This window comes from Vulpes lagopus, chromosome 23, assembly GCF_018345385.1.
Source record: "Vulpes lagopus strain Blue_001 chromosome 23, ASM1834538v1, whole genome shotgun sequence".
Taxonomy (NCBI): domain Eukaryota; kingdom Metazoa; phylum Chordata; class Mammalia; order Carnivora; family Canidae; genus Vulpes; species Vulpes lagopus.
In genome coordinates this window covers 10,376,615-10,398,792 of record NC_054846.1, presented here as the reverse complement: position 1 = coordinate 10,398,792, position 22,178 = coordinate 10,376,615, and positions in this window count along the sequence as shown.

The following is a 22,178-nucleotide window of genomic DNA, read 5'->3' as shown; positions in this document are numbered from 1 at the left end:
ACTAGAAAGATATGCAAAGGAATTGGGGAGAGGTATATGAAATGTTTCAGTTGCATTTGCGATTATTCTTTCTTTGGTTAGATTGGAGATATTATCATTTGTTATATATTTTTCATACAATAAAATAATGATTTTTTAAAAAATAGAAAATACAACAAAATTAGGTAAATTAAACATCTAAGAATGGGCAAACATATGCTAGGATGTGTCATGCCACTAACTTCTGGATCTTGACTAATGATGGACATGGACAAATGAAGGGTTCTTTTATATGGTAATTGAATATGAGAATCATGACAGCCAGCCAATATGACATTTTATACTTGTTACCATTCTTTGAACTACATTTTGTCTTTTATATTGTCTTACTTTAATTACCCACTGAATTGATTAGTCTCAGCCTCATTAATCAAAAAATATAAAGTAATATACAATATTCTTCCCTCATGGAAAATAAATTCACTAGCTTCTTGAAATCACAAAGTTTCACTATCCTTACAGCACTAAACTCTAATACCTTGAGGGGAGAGTCGTCCTCTTCATGGTCCAAGATGGTGGTTGTAATACAAATAATCACAACATATACTAGTACAAAGAGGGAAGAAGGGGAGTTGTTTTAAGGATATTTTCTAGAGTGTGCAAGCAGTGTTTCTACTTGTATAAGAAACTTGTCACTTGACGACTAGATCTTCAATGGAGCCTGGGAATTATCGTCCTTAAACCAGGCATATGGCACAGCACATTTGGGATCCATATATTAAAGGTAAGGTGAGAATGGGATATATAGTTGCATTCTCAGACATGAAAAAACATACATCCATATCTTCTGGTTATTTATTGCTCTATAATAATCTATTTCAAAATTACTGGATTAAAGCAACAATTCTTTATATTCAAGATCTATGAGGCAAGAGATTGAGTAGGGCTCATCTGAGTGATTTTTCTACTCCAGGAATCAATTGGAGTCACTCGGTGTACTCAGCTGGCCCCTAGGCTAGTCTGAAGAGTTCACAAAGGCTTTATTCATTTCTGAGCCTTGGGGAGCATGATCTGAAGATTGGGCTGAGTTGGTCCACTTCCCTTCTTCATGAAGCCTCATGATTTCTTTACATTATCTCTCCAGTGGGTAGGTGCTCTCTTACATGGTAGCTTAGACTACAAGAGTGAGTATTCTATGAGAAAGGAAGTAGAAGCTGCCAGACTCTTAATAATTAGGCCTTGAAGCTGGCACAACATCCCATCAGATGCAAGAGGGGAGATATGGGGTATTGATGCTATCTTAAATTAGAGGGATTATCAAAGAATGGGTGACCATCTAAAATCTGCAACTTCATGTAACAAAATTTTCAGTTTTCAGGGTTGTTTTATTTACCCGTAAAATCTGTATCATTTTTGGTTGAATTGGAAAAAAATCAGGTTTAAGAAATACCCTGGGAAGGCTTTTCTAGATACAGGTTACTGATAAAGAACCAAGTTATGGTTGTAACTACACTGTAGATTTTTCTTTTTTACAATTTAAATTGAAGTTCTGGAAGAAATTACCAACTTTTAATACTATATTTACAGTGTTAAAGTGGTTTTTTAAGTAATAATAATTTAGTCTCTTCCTTTGAGTTTGAGTGAAACATTCTAGCTTCATACCTTTCACAATATTTTCTGAACACTGCACAACTGCATGTTTGGGGTATATGTGTGTGTTTTCTATTTTAGGAAGAGATTAGGGTAAAGGAACAGGTAAGTGAGCCCACATTTGTTTGTTATTAATTAGAAAGAATTTGATATTTTCTTTTCTTCTAGAATGAAAATAAAATTTTAGACTTCTAATTTGGTGTCATACAAAAAAAAAATAGAGAAGACTTACCAGTGTCAACCAAAACCATTATAGCTCCATGGATACTTCATAAAGTATATATACTTATTACTTTATAAGTAATAAAATAAGAAAGAGGCCTTTTCTGGAAATTTTATTTGGATATCTTGAATTTATCTTTAAACTTTCAAATTTTTATTGGAGATCATATGTGCTTATAAAGGCTATTAGTCCCTTTTTCAAAAAACTTCATTTTGAAGTAATTTCAAACTTACCAAAAGGTTAAAAATATTACAAATAACTTCCATATCCTTTACCCAGTTTCTCCAAATACTAATGTCTTTATAAAACCATATTACAGTTATCAAGACCCAGGCAATTAACAATAATAAGATATTAACTAATCTATATGCCCTATTCAGATTTATTTTTTGTCCTATTTATGTCCTTTCTGTGGTCCAGGAGTCCATCAGGATCATATATTTTATTTAGTTGTCACCTCTCCTGAAAGTCCTCCAAATCTGTGGACAGTTTCTAGCCTTCTTGTCTTTCATGATTTCATGTCTTTCATGACTTTGATGCTTTGGAAGAATATTCACCAGTCATTTCATGTATTGTCCCTCATTTGGGTTTGTCTGATATCTTCTCATGTTTATATTTAAGTTGCATTGTTTTGCGAAAGTGCCAAGTGGTTCTGTGCCTCTCCATTGCATGACATTAAGAGGTACATGGTATTTATAAGTCTCGTTATAAGGGGCACCTGGGTGGCTCAGTGATTTAGCATCTGCCTTTTGCTCAGATTGTGATCCCAGGGTCCTGGGATCAAGTCCCATATCCAGCTCCCTGCATGGAGCCTGCTTCTCCCTCTGCCTATGTCTCTGCCTCTCTGTGTTTCTCATGAATAAACAAAAATAGGATCTTTAAAAAAATGTATCTTGATATCATATACTAGTACCATAATTACTATTAGTTTATTATAATTATTTTCTCTTTATAATTAAAAAGCATTTTGTAGGGAAGCACTTCGATAGTGAAGCAGAAGAGTGAAGTTCTTGTCTCACTGAGGTAAAGACTGAATCTCGCAAAGGAGATGAGCAAAGAGACAGAGATTTACTAAGCGAGAATACAGAAAAAGCTCTCAGGAATGAGAGGGTTTCAACTAGGTTGCCGATGAGGGCTCTTCATCTCTGGCCTTTTATCAGGACTTTACCAGGAAACTTGTTGGTGGAACTGGGCATGGTGCTTACACATTGTGTGAGAGTTTTCATTTCTGTGACATCTATGATCTATAGATATGGGTTGCTAGGTCTGGTTAATCTTTATAGTGAAATTTCCTTTGAGGCTTGATTAGTTTTTGTGGTTATTTTTATTTTCTGTGGCTACAATGTAATTATCAGGAAAAACATTTTAACCCTAGTAACTGGGATAGGTGGTCTAAATTTTCCTTATCTCTGTTTTTGTTCGATCTTCCTACCTGAAATACCCTCAGAGTCTGGTTGAGGCCTCTATTCTTTCCCTGCCTAAAGTTTCATCCTTTCTCTATTCAATAGTATGCAGATACCCTGTTTCTCATTATACTTTTGCTCACAAATGTTGGCATTCATCAATAATTCTGCAAAAGTTATCCTATGGTAATGCCAAAATATGATTTTTATTTCCATTATTCTTTATATATGTATTAATTGGAAATACTACCAGTTAATCCTGGATTTTATTTTCCACTCTACTGTGGCTTTGTGAAAGCAGTTATTAACATTATTTAGAAAATAATCCTAAAGTTTCCATTTTTTCCCCACTCTGCTTTGGTTAGCTATTGTTAGCATTATTCTTATCTATGTGTTATTAAGGCCATTTTGTAGAGGAGTTTGTTTTTTTTTGTTTGTTTGTTTTTGTTTTTTTGTTTTGTTTTGTTTTACTTTCTTTTTTTTTTTATAAGTTTGGTTTTTGTTGTTTTTTTTTGTAGGGAAGTATTGAGAATATCCCCTCCCCCTTCTCCCTATCTGCCTATTCTTCTTCTCTAAAACTTTTTATTTTTCATAAACATCCTTTTTATTTTTCTACCTATTGCCCATTACTGTATCACCTCCGTTATGGTGAAGATATTAACTATAATATAAGGGCTTGGATATGAAACTATTTGAAGAAAAATAAACTAATTAACAGAACAGAAGAAAATAATATTTTACTTTGGTTTTATTTCCTGAGCTAGAAAATTGACACATTAAGGAAATGAGAGAAAGCTGCTTGAGCCAACAGAAACTATTAACAAACGCTGTTCTCTTTTGGTTCTACGGCCCCCAGAAAAACAGGTTGGAAGCAAAATTCAAACCAACGAGGAGACTAGTAGGAAAGGAATTAAGTAAACAAGTTCCACAGAGTAACTGTTCCCTAAAGGGTTTTTAAAACAGAAGAATTTTAACTGGATCTTGAAATAAATGTTCCTGACATTGTTTGAACAAAAGGAGAAGTGGCCCTCTGGCCACAGATCCAGTGATCTGAGGAGACTGGGATGTGTCACTTAGGAATTCCACAAACAAAAGCAAAGTGAGGCTGGGAAGGTTGTAAAGAGGAATGGCTGGGGTGATTGCTGAGGATCAAAGGATGGGGTAGTTGAAAAATGATTTCAATTTGAAAATTTAAAAAGACTTGTAAATTAAGTTTATTTTCATCTGAAGGATGGTCATGAAGTATATTACATGAGAGAATTGCCAGAGTTAAGCTCATCTCAAGAGAGAAAACAAAATTTTTTTTTTTGAAAACAAAATATTTTTAGAACTAATCCTTCTGGGTCTCCTATTACCATAGATAGATGATAGGAACAATTTATTTTGTAATCTCTCTGATAAAGTTAAGTAGCTCAATAAACTGAGTCACAACTAAACCTTGGCCCTGTCCTTAACCTTTACATACCTCTAGTCCTTCATCTGCACAATCTAAATAACAAATGATTTGCACATTAACTAGTCCACGTCTGCAAAGTGCTCCAGACTCCAAAATAAAGCTGCCGTCTAATCCCAGAGATGGTGGCATGTGGGAAGTAACAACTGATGTCATCCATGGCTCAAGTGCCTTTGATCCTGTACAACTTGGTGGACCAGCTTGATCCCAACCTATGCAGGAGACCAAGGAGGAATAAAAGGAGGCTTTCTTGCTTTTAAACCATTGTGCACTCTAAATCAATTTTTCAGAACACTATATCCCACTCCTTAAGTATTTCATCATGCACTCCTTTAAAGTAATTCTCAAATTGTTCCTCCCTGAACATGTTGAGACGTCTTATCCAAAGAAAACAGTTTTGTGATTAAGAGTATTAGTAAGCCCTGAGCAAACTAATTTACATTTCTAAAAAGAATCAGATTTGTGACTTTGGTCATCAAACCTAACAAAAGCTATCTCACATACTCTTTTTTTTGTTTTTGTTTTTAATCTTGCATTTGGTAGGTATAATAGTGATTCCATTTTCATGGAAAATAAAAGTGAGGCACAGAAGCTAAGCAATTTGCCCCAGGTCATGCATGTAGAGAGTATAAAGGCCAGGATATGGATCCACAGGTATAATATAATCTAATTAATCCAATTAAGTTACAGCAGTTTTCTTTCGATATTTTTCATTTATACGTTAGATATTTTCTCTGCCATTTATGAAAGAAAAACACGTTTGTTTAACTCATTTCCCTTAAATATTTATCACTTGATCAAATGTGAATTCATAGTAAATTAACTTTGTAAAATCCAGGCTAAAATTGTTTCTCAATGGAAAAAGTAAAATGCTGCTTAATAAGTGGTTAAGCCTGAGCAATCTGGGAGGAGGGCCAGGACTGAGTGAGGAGAGAGGACAAAGGGGACAGGCATGCCATACCTGCTACCCAGAGAGAGCATAGCAGTAGTGTGAAAAGATATGGTTTGGGAGGGGATAGCTACAACGGCAATGAGCTGGAGTGATAAATGCCTATACTTGCGATGTGATGTTTTCTTCACTTTTGACTCATGAATTATTCTATGCAGGATATTATTCTAAAATGCTTTTTCTGTAATTCTATTGAAACTGTATGTTCCATGGAAATCATGTGAAATCACACATTCACACACAAGCAAGGTATGTCAACCATCATCTCATCATGTAGAGGTAACCTCTATTAATGGTTTTGCCAACAAGCAATAAGAAAGGTTAATATACTGATTGGTGTCTACAACTTAGGAAATTCTCTAGGGCACGTGATAATATTCGCAAATATCATGGCAAATGTTAGTGGTAAAGTACAGAAAGACAAAGCAACAAGACCAATACTGACACAGGAACTTGAGAACTTAAAGTTTGGATCACCTAATAGTCTCTTATCAATGATACATTTACTAATTTTGATAATTGTGCCAAGAGAATGTCCTTGTTCATAGAAAGTGTCTGCTAAAATACTTAGTGGTAAAGGGGCATAAAGCCTCTAGCTTAATTCTTGAATAGTTCAGGAAAATGTATTATGTATATATACAAATATAGAGAAATGGTGAAAAATAAGTGAGATAAAAATGTCAATAATTAGTGAACCTGGATAAAAGATATATGGGAGTTTTTGTACTATTCTTGCAACTTCTCTGTAAATTTGCATTATATCAAAATAAAAGATCAAAAAAAAATTTTTGGACCACCTGACCAGGTAATGAGATTTAGATCACTTCACTAAATAAGACACTGACTGACCCTAAAGTATGCACAAGATGGCTGATGGAAAACGGATGTTGTAAATACCAACAACAACTATGTGACCAGCTACAGAAATGAGAACAAAGGAAGATGCATGCCCCTCTTTTACTTTGACGAGTATTTATTTGTATCTCTTTACCAATTTGTTCTCTCTCCTTGCCATTCCTATACTCTCTAATATAAGTTGTGTGATTAGTGTTAAATTCGGTAATTCAGTATTACAGTTACTCAGTACCAAATGGGGATTGTAACTAAAAAATAAGTAAAGCACCATCACTCAGAGTAAGAAAAATAATACATGGAACTACCGACAAACTGAAAAACTTAATAAACCTATAATCAAGTCATACTTTGTAAAGAATTGTGAGGTTACTGACTGAAATCAAATAGATTAAGATCCAATTCAGGTTTTGAGATGGTACCACCATCAAAAGAACCACTTGGCTGAACCAAGAGACTAACCTTCCTCCATCCTGTCCAAGACTTAAGACAGCTTTTGAGATGCCCCTACTTCAAAACTTCTATTAACAGGAGGCAGGTTAAAAGATCTCTGCATTCTTCCAAAATAGCATATTTTCCAATGTCTTCTCATCTATGATTAAAAGAAATAATATCTTTCAGATGATGGAGTCAAAAGCCATAGAGAACCATGGATTTGGGAGTTAGTCCCAGGGAGCAGAACTGGAGTTTAACCAAGGAACGTTGCCCATCCTTAGGGTAGGGCTCTCATATTTTCAAAATGGGACTCTACAGAATTACTGTGTACTAGGGATGGCCCTGTGCCTCTGCTGTTCTTTCTGTAAAGGAGTCTTTATTGTGGTTTTCTGTATTTGTTCAACCCTTGTTTTTATGAGTGTGTGTGAAGGGAAATAGAAAAATTGTCTTTATACTTAATGAGTCTACAGATAAAGAGGATCCACATAGAGAGAATGTTATGATTATCACTATATCCCAAAACTGGGACCTTTGAGTTGGGTTAACCTTTGGGAAGGGGTTGAGTATATTTTATGTGTGTGGGAAGTAAAGCAAATATGTTTAATTAAGAGGGCAGCTGTAATAGATCGTATTAGTGTCAAAGTATCACCTCTCCTACTGAGCCTATCCTTACAGGATGTCAGGCTTAGCCAAGTAGCAGTTTGGGGCCAAGAAATACTAGTAAAAATGATGTGTATTATTTCTGGGAAGTTTTATAAAATGTCAAGTGGATCTGTCATTGCTCTTTCCATTGTGCCAAGACTATCCTAGATAGTGGCTATTCATCTAGCCTGGGTCCTTAAGTGGAGAGAAGTAGAGTAGAATGACAGGCAGTTGTTAGCCAATATGTAACAGCCATGAGAAGCAAACCTATATTGCTGTCTGCCCCTGAGATTCTCGTAGAGTTTATTACTACAATGTAACTTAGCAAAATCTAACCACCACACTGAAAAATTACTGAGAGATATCAATTTCTATTATAACAGGGAGTAAAGCTAGTACTCATGGTGATAATCATTGAGCTTGAAAGCAGATATGCTATTTGTCCACTAATTTAACAAACATTTATTGGAAATACAACCATGTTCTGGAAACTGTGTTATTAGCACTGTTTTTGGTGCCCAGGAATGCATGTGATCAAGCTTTACTTATTGTGAAATGTTGAAAATTAAAGATCTGGGACAAAAAGAAAAATAGTTTCGGAGGAATTATATACAAAAAATTATTGCTTACTTTTGGTCACCATATGCCTGTGTGAACCAAGTATGAAAGTATGTAAAGTATTCAAGAACAGAATTAAAAATCTGTCATTAAATCTGGTAGTTATTGGGGAGAAACATTCAAGATAAGGAGTTTACAGAACATCTGACGGAGAATACAAGAGTTTTTTTCTTCTAGTCTTTGAAATTCCATGGATCACATGAATATACTTGAGTTTAGTAAGTCCCAAGGAAACAGAGCCATGAATTTCCATCATCTAGCAAGCATTTTGGCTGCAGGTAAACCCAATGGCATCTCTAATTCTTACACTAACAACCCTTTGAAAGAGGCAATAAGCAGAGAGGGCCCAAATGTGATGTAAGAAACCTCTCATGTGTAGAAATAATGACGGCAAATGCCTTAAGGAATGTGAGATAAGTGGACATCACAGCACAGATACCAGTTATTTTATTAAATTTAGTGAATCCTGAAGAGGAATATGTATATGGCCCAAATTCCATGTACTTGTATTAGTTCATTTACCTAGGAGGGTGATTTAAATGGCTAAAATATAAACTTACATAAGGCAACAAACCAAAATCTTTTGATTTTGGAAAAAGAATTGTTAAGAAAATAGGATTTTATAATAGGGATGATACTAAGGAAATTGTAGACAAAGCTACTAGGTAAGTTGCTGGGACTTCAATATAAACTGCAGAGACAAATTTTCTGTGTGGATTGAGATAGAGAACTGAGGGATTCTAGAAGAGAGGAGCCAATCTAATTGACTTAGAAAAACACTCATGTTTTTCAGAACAACGAACTCTCTGAGAGGAATTTTACAAATTCCATTACTGTAAACAAAGTAGCATCAAGAAAAGAAATTCTCAAATTTTTTAAAAAAAAATTTGATAATTTATTCAATAATGTAGTTTGAGGAGTGTTTTTGAAGTTTTTTTCTATTTCAACTTTTCATTTTAAACTAATTTTAGACTTAAAGAAAAGTTGCAGAAATTGGGAGTTGTCATATACCTCTTCCCCAGTTTCTCCTCAAGTGAACATCTTGCATTGTCATAGTCTAATTATGAAAACCAGGAAATTAGGGTCACCTGGATGGCTCAGTGGTTGAGCATCTGCCTTCAACTCAGGTCATGATTCCAAGTTCCCTGGATGGAGTCCTGCCTCGGGCTCCCTGCATGGAGCCTGCTTCTCCCTCTGTCTATGTCCTGGCCTCTCTCTGTGTATCTCTCATGAATAAATAAGTAAAATCTTCAAAAAAAAAAAAAAACATGAAATTAATACTGATATATTACCATCAACTAAAGTATGGAGTTTATTTTATGTTTATTTATTGTGAACCTATTTCCCCACTGATGTACTTCTTCTGCTCTAGAATTATGCTCTAGAATCATCTGCAGGATCTGATATTTTGTTTTGCTGTTATTTGCCCTTCATGTCCCCCAGTCTATAAAGTTACACACTTTTCCCTTTGTTTAAGGACCTTCACATTTTAAAGAATGAGGTGAATTATTTTGTAGAATTTCCCTCCGTTTGGGTTTTTCTGATGCTTCCTCATGACAGAAGTTAATGTATATATTATTTGGTAAAACTAGAATAAACATGATACTATGTGCCTCTCAGGCCATCATGTAATAGAAGTCATAATGTTACTGTTTCTCAGTACTGGTGATATTAATTTTGCTGATTTGGCTAAAGTGTTGACTGCAGGGTTTCTCCTCTAAAAAGCCACTATTTCTTTTTCCATGTAAACACTTTCTGGTGGCACCAGGGTGGCTCAGTGGTTGAGCAGCTGCCTTCGGCCCAGGGCATGATTCCAGGGTCTTGGGATCAAGTCCCACGTCGGGCACCCCATGGGGAACCTGCTTTCCCTCTGCCTTTGTCTCTGCCTCTCTCTTTCTCTGTGTCTCTCAAGAAATATAAATAAATAAATAAATAAATAAATAAATAAATAAATAAATAAATAAAATCTTAAAAAAAAAAAAAAAAAACCTTCTGGAGAGATGTCCTTGGCACTATGTAAGGATACTGCTTCTCTTCAAATTTTTACCCTACACTTTTAGCATCAATAGACTGGTTTGCCACAGTCATTGTGGTGTTTGTCTAATGGTGATTTTCTATTTTCTTCTCACCTCCTGCATTTATTAATTGAAATTCTTCTGTAAGGAAAAATTATTTCTTGTCCTCTATCTAATTATTCAATTAGTTGCTCATGTCAAAATAAACTCTTGGATATTTATTTTATTATGTGGGTTAAAAACCAATATAATTATCTTTTTTTTCTTCTCAAATTATTTCAGTTTTGGCCCTTCAAACTCCTTCCAGATGGCTCCTACTTTTGTTTTAAACAAGCTCACATCTTTCATTAAGTACTTCCAAGATCTGGGTTGTAGGTGTGTTCACTGCTTGTGGGTGTCATTAATTATAGTGCTTTTGGCCACAACCAATAGAGGTAGGAATATATGTGTACACTGACATCTGTATTTCTAGATCTATCTATTTGTATAACTGTTAAAACAATGAGTTTATACTGATATCTGATTCCAGTCGAAAATCTCAGTGTTTATTTAGCTTTTCCCCTTTCCTTATATTTAATATCTTTTTCCAAAGATGAGAATTCCAGCTCTCATTGCATGCAATCAATATATTTCCTTTTCATTTTTTTCTTTTAGTTCTAGTACACATGTTATATCATTACATAGTTTTGAAATTGTTAACCTATACCCTATAAAAAACACATTTACTAATTAGATAGGATCATTTGTGTAGTGCTCTTTTTTGCCTTTTTTGCCTTATGGTAAGCAATCAAAGTTACAATTATAAGTTATCAGGTTAGCTGTTTTTTCTGTACTATTTCAATATGATTATGTTATTCATTTGTAATTCAGTTTGGTTCACTTGTACATGTTTCCATGTGACATAAGTTTTCCCCACATAGTTTTTTGGGCTAAGTTTTGAGGAGATGAGATATCTATGAAGCATTACTGTACATCTAAGAATCAGAAATATACAAAAAGATATATTCAGGGTAGAGTTACTCTGTCCTTATCCCTGCTCACACTCCCTTCTCCTTTACAACCACTTCTCATCCACTTTCTAGAAATAAACTATGTCTTTACTTTTTGGTAAAAAAAGTATCATTTATTATGTTTATTTCACACAAATGAGCAAGTATGTGTATATTTTCTCATATCCCCACATTTCTTATATGAAAGATAGTACACTATAGTTTCTTTTCTAATTTGCTTTTCTCATTTAAGAATATATCCTACAAATCACTCCATATTAATTCATACAAATCTTCCTTATTCTTTTGTGCATAGTCCTCCATTGTTTAGACCATATTTTATCTAATCTCTTTCCTGTATATGAGTATTAGTTATTTCCAATAGTTTGAAATTACAAATAATGCTGTAACAAATAACATTGTACACAAATGTATTCTTACTACTGGGGGTGTATCTTTAGTGTATGTTTTTAAATGTTTCTGGATTGAAGAGTTAAGTGTGTAGGCAGTTTTGTTAAGTATTACCAGATTTTATCAAAAATGTATTTTACTAATTTTCTTTCCCATTAGCAAAATATGAGAGTTTGTTTCCCCACAGCCTCACTGAAAATTTCAATATTACGTAGTTAATTTTTGTACATTAGATACATGATAAGTAGGATCTCGGCATTTTTAAACTATTATTTCTCTAATTATGATAGAATATTTTAAGAACAATTTTTTCTATTTTTTTGTGATTCTTTTAGTTATTTCTTTTTTTTTTTCTCAGTTTCTATCAGGGTTTTGATCCTTTGTCTCTTTATTTTAAAAAGGACACTTTCCCTTGGTCGGTTTTAAATGTTGCAATTTTTCTCTACAAGTTAAGTCAGTTATATTTTTAAATACTGTTTTTTTTCAACCATTTTTATTTTATGTTGTCAAATGCAACAGTCTTTTCAATTAATGCCTTTGAATTTTATATCACACTCACTATGCCTTCCCTATGCAGAAACTAAAGAGAAATTCATGAATGTTTCTTTGTAGTAGATCCATGGCTTCATTCTTTACATTTAGATACCTAATCCATCCGTAGTAATCTCTTATATGATATGAGACAAATTTAATTTTAGCTTTTTCCATATGGCTACCTAGTTGTCTTATCACTATTTATTAACGAGTCAATCTTTACCCTGGTAAACTGATTTGCCAGTTTATCATATATTAAATTTCTATATGTATTTGCGTCTAGTTTTGGACTTTCTATTTTATCTATTCTATCTATTCATCTGTATTTAGTTTAAAATTTTTTTCCTCATGCTGATCTTGCACATTTCTTGTGAAATTTATGTCTTTATATTTAGTCTTCTTTGTTGCAATCTTAAATGTATATATGAAGACTGTTGACTTTATATGATAATTTTATATCCTGGTCAACTTACTCAATTCATTAATAGTTGAATTAGTTTTAGTATCGATTCTCTGGCGTTTCTATGTATTTTATCATATTAACTGAACATAGAGATCATTTTACTCCTTAAATTGCCCGTTTTTACATCTCTAACTGATTTCTCTTATTTAATTGTCCTGGCTAAGAATATTTCTACTACATTGCCAAATCATAGAGATATATATGAGATATTTAGTAGAGAAATATAATCATATTAAAAGAATATCTCTCCAGTCCCATTTTCTTTATCATTTTCATCATGAATGTATATTGAATCTGTCTAGAACTTTCTCAGTATTTAAGGAGATAATCATGTGATATTGAATTGAGCTAAGATGAAGGAAGCAATGAATGTAGATTAGTGAAAAGACAGGTTATAGAGGAAAATGGAGGGAAGATTGACAAATAGAAAGTCTGATAGAAACCAGTAAACCTGTGCATTATGTAAGTATGAAATGGTTTGTATCAGCACAAAGGACCCATTCTTAATACAGATAAATCTATAAGTTTTTTTTTAAATGAGGATTATTTTTCTTCTGTGAATTTCTGTAAGCATAATGAAACAATATTTTATGATGAACTAAGAACCAGTGAAGCAGAGACATTTTTATTCCTCCTGTTGCCATAGAAACAATGAATACTTAGGAATACTTAGGAACAATTACACATGATAACCAACCTGTCATATAGTTTGTGTGATATTTTAGAAGACTCACAGATGCTATAGATTCTTTACTTTCTAAAATAATATCCTACATATTGTATTATTACAAAAAGAGATGATAAATATGTTGATGTTCAGGTAATTCAAGATCTATCTAGTTTTATCTACCAAAATCTATTAATCTAATTAAATGTTAGAATAAAATGGAATTTGGTTTTAAGTACTACCTTAGGTTTTAGGAAGTTTTTTTTTTTTTTTCATTTTTGTTTAACATGTTTGATAGTCTCATTTCTTATTAATCAAACACTTCATAATCAAGGAGAAGCATTTTAGTCTACTTTTGAGCATGTTCCTTCTAGCTGCAGGATTTAATTTTAATTTCTGCTAAATTTGTCCAATAAACCCCTTTCAAAACAGAAATATATATACTTTCAAGAATTCTAATCTAGATATGACTTTTAATAATCCAAAATAAATTAAGATGTAAAATAGCTAAGAACTAGCTCTCATTAAACTAAAATGTCTATGTTTATCTAATATTTAGTCTTGGGAGTTAAATAGTATCTTATGATAAAATCATTATTCCAGTTTAATAGATTCTGTGAAATGTCATGTATGCCTTTGGATTATAAAAAAATATAAGTTCTGAAAAGTTTCTAATAGAATGCCTCAATATAGGAAACTAAAATACAAATACGAAGTAAATTTTTCAAATGGGCTGGTTTAGACCGTCAGTAATAAATCAGTTAATAGTAGTGAAGTCATGAAATATTTAAAATACACACAGGTATTGGTTAATAAGCAGGTAGACTGTAAAATGTGGAATCAAAAATGTGAAATTAAAGTTCCCTTAAAAGGCTAGCCTTCAGATACTGTAATTTTGTTTCTCCAAGAATCATAAATATTAACAACCTTGGAAATAGTATTCAGGACTATTAAAAATAATACAATAACAACCAAAAGAATAAAATGTTACTTTCCTTACCAAATAAGAGTGGTATAAATTAGCTAAAAATTTTTAATCAGCTAAAATTTTGATTAAAATATAAAAAAATTATAAGATCAATGACAAATCACAGACTTCAAATACTTCTCTCTTTTTTTCTTAAAGATTGTATTTATTTGAGAGAGAGAGAGAGAGAGAGAGAGAGACAGAGCACAAGCAGAGGGAGCAGGAGACAAAGGCAGAGAGAGAAGTAGGCTCCCCACTGAGCAAGAAGCACAATGTGGGGCTCAATTCTAGGACCCTGAAATCACAATCCGAACCTAAGGCAGACTTAGGTTCTGGGTGCCCCTTGAATAATTTTCTATTATCTCCAACATTTTCTACTTTTGAGAGCTGTAATTTCAAATTTTTAACTTCAACTCTTGGTATTATTATTATTACGTCACCAGGTCAAGATGCTGATAAATGACTAATGCCTTCTGCTGCACATGAAAAGTAATATAATGCGATGACATATCAAAGTAATTTTTTATTCCAAGCTAGAAATTTACAGTAAAAATTAAAGTTAACAATACATTAAAATGTCCAGTTCATTAGAATATATCACAGCCTCCGAATTATCTTTCTATAAAAATGTTTCAAAAAGGTACTATTACCAACCTTGTATCTTTATCTGAAATTTTAATAAAAACAAGAAGAAGAAAGACAGGAGGGAAGAAAGGAAAGGAGAAGGAAGAGAAGAGACAGAGAGGAAGGAAAAGGAGAGACAGAAGGAAGGAAGGGAGGAGGAAGGAAGGAAGGAAGGAAGGAAGGAAGGAAGGAATCTAAAGAAAGAAAGAAAAGAAAGAAAGAAAGAATGAAAGAAAGAAAGAAAGAAAGAAAGAGAAAGAAAGAAGAAAGAAAGAAGAAAGAAAGAAAGGAAAGAAAAAGAAAGAAAGAAAGAAAGAGAAAGAAAGAAGAAAGAAAGGGAAAGAAAGAAAGAAAGAGAAAGAAGAAAGAAAGAAAGAAAGAAAGAAAGAAAGAAAGAAAGAAAAAGAAAAAGAGAAATTGTGTAGTTTGACCACAAATAACTAGACCAGATGTCAGCCAGAAGTTGCTGTATCTTCAAATAAACCTAAACGTTTGGATCACTTTCACAGCTGATGCAGGGTAAATTCCAGGAAACAGGCATACATCCAAAAGAGTGCTTCCCTCTACATCACACCTCATATAACATTTCAGATATCCCAAACATGGAACTATGGTAGTGGCTAACAATGCTAGAATACTTGGGTAGGAACATTTTTCACCATGATTACCATTTTTTTAGGTAGATGATTCTAAGGTAGATTATTTAGATTAGTATTTCTACTTTCTTCTTTCTTTAACATATTCCCATGGGGAAATTAAAAAAACAATGAAAAAAAAAAAAACAAAACAATGATTCTGGTAATATGTTCACAAATACCTCTATCAGGATGTAGTTACTCTATAATTTTAAATTTTCCAAAATAAATTATGGGAGAGAAATTTCCCCATGTCATTTCTGGCACAATAATGCATGGAAAATAATTCTGAACCTGTGACAACAGAATTTAAATCTGTGATTTATTTTGTTAATTTAAATAAGAAATAGGTAAACATAAAGTTAAGAATATTTCCATTCTTTTTTTTTCCCAGACATTTCAGTAAGTTTTCCTCTTTGGGTATCCTAAAAGAAGAAATTCAGATGTTTGCTCATTTTTTTATTCAGAACAAACTTATTTGGGAAATGTAAAATGTGTCTTAGCATTACAAGCCAATTTGGTCACTAATTCCTCTTGAAGAGAGGGTAGGTAGTAGTGATTAAGAATGTGACCACTGGAATGAGGATTTCTTAACTACTAGCTTGACTCTGCTTGACTCTTAATGAAGTTCATCAAACATCTATTTGAATAGTTCCTCTAGTTCCTCTATTTCTGTGAGTGGATTATTGGTGCCCAAGGACTACAATGGGTGTAAGATCTGGAATCAGACTGTCCAGCTCTACACTGACCAGTTGTGTAACTTTGAGCAGTCTATGTGTTACATCCTTCATCATTAAAAAAAAAAAAAGAAAGAAAGAAAGAAAGAAAGAAAGAAAGAAAGAAAGAAAGAAAGAAAGAAAAAATGTGTTTTATGTATGTACCTACCTTATAGGACTATTATGAAGACTGAATGAGATAATGTATGTAAATTTAGCACAGTACCTGGCACACTACAGGTATTTGCAACAAATAATTAATTTTATTACTGTTTGTCAAACTGACAATGAAAGATAGCTTTAATAGAAAGCCAAGTTAAGCTGCTGAAGTACTTTATGTAAGGTTGAAATTTAAAACTGCTCACAGAGAAGCTCTAGAAACTTTGGAAAACTCACAAAATAAAGAACCATCTTTATGATCCAGCCTATTTTGATTGAATTATTATTCCCATTGGAAGCCACTAATATCCACCAATGTCTTTGCAAATGTAGAGTAGCAATGGACAATAGTATATGGGCATCCGGCATTGCTCACCCACAGTCTCTAAGGTGGAAAACATTATGAAAAACTGAACTACTACAATAGGTACCTGCTCTGTTATGTGCTTACATTCTTTCTCATCACCACACCTGTATGGCTCTAATTCTATGGAAAGGAAAGTTGTTGCCACCAGCATGAACCTTGAGCAGGGTTTTATGTTGCCACCTGACAGCTCCTGGAAATTCATGGGTGAAACTTGCCTTGGGTGAGAGCTTGTATGGTCTTATTAGGATTGTTTCTTTCTTTCTTTCTTTTTCTTTTCTTTTCTTTTTTTTTTTTTTTTAGATTTTATTTATTTATGCATGAGAGACACAGAGAGAGAGGCAGAGACCCAGGCAGAGAGAGAAGCAGGCTCCCGGCAGGGAGGCCAATGTAGGACTTGTGTAGGACTTGATCCCTAGTCTCCAGGATCAGGCCTGGAGCCTAACGCAGACGCTCAACTGCTGAGCCACCCAGGTGTCCCAAGGATTCCGTTTCTTTACGAATGGTCAAAACAAATTCTGCCTTTGTAAGCTATTCATTGTGTCTGCTCCCCTTTGTCTACTGATTTGGTTGTTTTTCTATTATATATGTGAATGATGCATATATTTTAAGAAGGTATGTTTTTATGTATTTGATACATGTTTTTTCAAATCTTTTCTTTCATGCCTTCTAATTATTTTTTTTTGTTTTCAACCTCTCATTTTAATATATTCCTCATGATTATTATGATAATTAAAAGAAATAATATATATTATAAATGTAGGAATTATCACATAGAGAGAACTGAGTGTCATGTAGGTTGTAATTTTTACAAGAAAAATGAATACACTTGAATATATTAAAATTGCTAACTTATATGTAATTATCAAGTATTTTTATTTGACTAGTGATTATTTGATTATTAGGAATTTTTTGTATATTTAAAAATAGAGGCACATTTATATGCATATGTATTTATGTAGTTAAAGACATAAATTTGGTATATACAAATCTTTGTGTGTATATAAATATTCAAGTTCTCATGTACAGATATATTTTTCATTTTTATATTAGTAATTTTTCACATACTTTAAAAAAATTTTAAGAGATTTACTTATTTATTTTAGAGAGGAGAGAAAGAGAGACCATGAGCAGGGGGAGGAGCTGAGGGAGAAAGAGAGAGAAAATCCACAAGCAGACTTCCCACTGAGTGTACAGTCCAACACAGAGCTTTATTCCAAGATCCTAAAGTCATGACCTATAGCTGAAATCAGGAGTGAACCACTTAACTGACTGAGCCACTTAACTGAGCCACTTAGGCACCCTGATTTTTCACATACTTTCAATTGAAGAATAGAAATTTAGGAGTAAAATTTAATATCATGTGTATTTAATCAAGAACCAATATCATATCTATTTTATCAAATTATCCAAATTTGGATACTTTGTTCCTGCTAAATGTTCATATTTAAGTAAAAATGTCTATTAACAGATCATTTCTTCAAAGCAATTATTTCCAACAATAAGTTGTTTTTACCCAAACATGTTCAATACAAATGGAGAAATGTAAGAAAGTAATATATGAAGTTTTAGAAACAGAAGCCCATTGACGTTTAATACCATTGCAAAACATTTAAATCCATTATTTAAAGTAGTCAAATGTTTTCAGGACTTTAGTGTATTTAGACAATGAAGGTAAGAATTTTCTCATTGTAACAAGACAATATTATCCCTGTTAAATCATAATAATATATAATTCTGTAAATACCACTAATGAATCAAATATATCAGACAAATAATTTTAATTAATGCATATAAAAAAGCCAGCAACATTATATACCAACAACCCTAATTCATGTATCTGATCACTTTCATATTGCATTATTAAACCACTACCTATCATATAATGTTTAAGAAGCCAAGTAATATCAATAATTGATTATAACTTTTAAATTACTCTGCTTTTAAAATTATCCATAGAATGGAGGTCAAGTTTAAATTGCTCTTATCCATCACTGGGTGTTGATGGATGCAAAATCTCCATTATATGTAAATTGAACCTAATGGGGCTAGAAGCAAACCTCTGGGTTCTGTTATATTATATCTTGTGCAGGTAGAAATACAATTGAACTACTTCAAAAAAATCTTAATTTCCTTTAGAGGATGAAATAGAAAACATTTCAAATTTTTTCTGGACAATTATTTCAAAGGATTTTTAAGTATATATTCTCCCTTGAATATTTTTTCTTTATTTTTTTAAATAGTTTTAGGTTTAAAATAAAATTAGGAAGGAAGTACAGAGATTTCAGTACAGTCTCTGCCCCACACATTCAGAGCTTCCCTGATAGATCATCCCCACTCACAAGAATGGTGCATTTTAACCAACAATGAGCCTACAGTAACACATCATAATCATCCAAAGTCCGTGGCTTACCTTAAAGTTCACTCTTAATATATATTCAATGGGTTTGGAAAGATATATAATGACATTTTTCCATCATTGCAATCACTGCCATAAAAATTCTCTCTGCCCTGCTTATTCATCTCTCCCCCAAACACACACCTTGGGCAACCACTAATCTTTTTGTTTCCATAATGTCACCTTTTCCAAAATGTCACATAGTTGGAATCATACAGCATGTAGCCATGACAGATTGGCTTTTCTCACTTAGTAATATACACTAGAGGTTCTCCATGTCTTTTATGCCTTGATAGCTCATTTCTTTTTAGCACTCAGTAATATCCCACTGTTGGAATGCACCAGCTTATTTATTCAGTCATCTGCATTTTGGTTGCTTTCAAATTTTGAAAATTACAGATAAAAATGCTATAAACATCCATGTGCAGATATTTTTATGGACAAAATTCTCAACTTCTCTGGGTAAATACCAAGGAGCAAGATTACAGGGTCATATAGTAAGTTCAAACAAGAAATCATCACACTGTTTTCCAAGGTGGCTATATTATTAGCATCCCCACCAGTAATTTATGAGAATTCTTGATGCTCCACATCCTCGCCAGTGTTGTCAGTGTTCTGGATTTTGGCCATTCAAATAGATGTGTAATAGTATCTCAGTGTTTTTTTTTTCTTTAATTTGCAATTCCCTAATAACACACGATATGAAGCATTTTTCCAGATACTTACTTGCCATTACTACTTTTTGTTGTTGCTGTTGTTGCTAAAGTGTCTGTTAAAGTCTTAGGCCATTTTTTAATTGGAATACTTGCTTTCTTATTGTGAGTTTTAAGTGCTTTTCATATATTTTGGGCAATAATTCTTTATTGTATGTGTCTTTTGCAAATATTTTCTCCCAGTCTGTGGTTTGTCTTCTCATTCTCTTGACATTGTCTTTAGCAGATCAGAGGTTTTGATTTAAATAAGTCCAGCTTATCTATTATTTTTTTCATGAACTGTGCCCTTGTTATTGTCTACAAAAAGTCATTACCATACCCAATGTCATTTAAGTTTTCTCCTGTGTTATATTTTGGTAGCCTTATAGTTTTACATTTCATATTTCAGTGTGTGATACGTTTTGATTTAACATTTGTGAAGGATGCATGGTATGCAGGTAGATTATTATTATTATTTTGCATCTGGATGTCCAGTTTTCCAGTACTACTATTAAGAAAACTGTCTTTGTTCTATTTTACGACCCTTGCTCCTTTGTCAAAGATTAGTTGACTACATGTACATGGATATACTTCTGGGCTCCCTGTTGTGTTCCATTCACCTTTTTATCTGTTTTTTTTTTTTTTCTCACCAGTACAGTACTGTTTTGATTACTGTGGCTTTATAGTAAATTTTGAAGTCAACTAACATCAGTTCTCCAATTTTGTTCTTGTCTTTCAATATTGTATTGACTCTTCTGGGTCTGAATATTTTTCATAATAATTTCTCACTGTCACTATCTTCCCTGTAAAGTTCTTCACATTTTTAAGTCCTCCTTTTCCTTATTCACTTTCAGGTAAAAGAATAATTGATTTTTAAATATTCTACAGAATCTACCCATGATTCACATTCTAGTTATAAATTAAAATCCATTCTGACAAATAGCTCTGCAAGATCTCATTTCTCCTTGATTTATTTTGAAATATCGGAGGTTTAATTGATTGACATATTCTACAACACTTTAAGGCTATAATTGTTAACTTTTCATAAGTTAGTGTTCTTTTAAAAACTAAACTTTAAGACACCCCAAAAAAGTATACATGTTGACTAATGTCATGAGAAGAAGCATAATAGAGTTTACAAAACTGAGACATAAGAATTGTTCCTTACTGTATAACAGTTTCTAGCTGGTATTAGTTTCACATACTAAGTAGCACATGACTGAAGTATGTAAGTACAAACATCATTTATAAGACTATATTAATTTCCAGGGCCCCTGTGTTTCAGGTGGTTAAAAGTCCAACCCTTGGTTTCAGCTCAGGTCTTGATCTTGGGTCCTGGGATTGAGCCCCTGTGATGGGCTCTGCACTCAGCATGGAGCCTGCTTGTCCCTCTCCCACTGTTCTCCCTATGTTTTCTCTCTCTCTCAACTAAATAAAGTAATTAAATTTTTACACACAAAAAAAGGTCTATATTAGTTTCCTGTTGCTTCAGTAACAAATTACCACAAGCCTAGTGGCTTGAAACAACACAAGGAAGTCCAAAATGTGTCTCACTGAGCTAAAATCAAGGTATTGGCAGGATTGTGTTCCTTGTGAGACTTCAAAGAAACTTTACCTCATTGCCTTTTCCCAGCTTCTAAAGGCCCTCCATACTCCTTGGCTCAGGTCCCTTCCTTCATCATCAAAGTACTCCACTCCAAGCTTTGCCTCTGTCATCCCATCATCTGTCTCTGATTTTGACACCTTTGCCTTCCTTATATCAGGAATCATGATTACAATGGGCACACCGGATAACCCAGAATGATCTCCTTTTCTCAAAATCCTTAACTTAGTCACAAATGTAAACTCTTTTTTTTTTTTTGTCAAAATAAGGCAATATATTCATAAGGTTTGGGAATTCCTATATTTTTTTTGTCTTCACAGTGACCATGGGATATATGTACTTGGAGCTAAAAAAAATAAAATCTAGGGAGATTGTTAACACTTTGAAGTTCTTAGTCTGTATGGTCAATCATTAAAGCTATCTTGATGGAGACATAGGGTGAGAAGTAGGGGGAATTTCAGCTTATAAGGTCTGGCAGAGGAGGAAGATCTGATGGAAGACCCAGTCAAAAGACTAGAATAGCATGATCTCAAAAGTCAACCAGATTTCTGGTTTTCCAGAAAACCAGAGCCCCACGTGAGACACTGGGCAAGGTACTTAACCTTTCCAGTCATGAATTTCCTCATTCACGTCTTCTCCACAGAGTTGTTGTGAAGACTTCGATGGTATAATGCTGTAGAGCCTTTAGCTCAATTCCTCAGTGCCTGCTGTCATGGTCATGGTCATCGTCACCACCT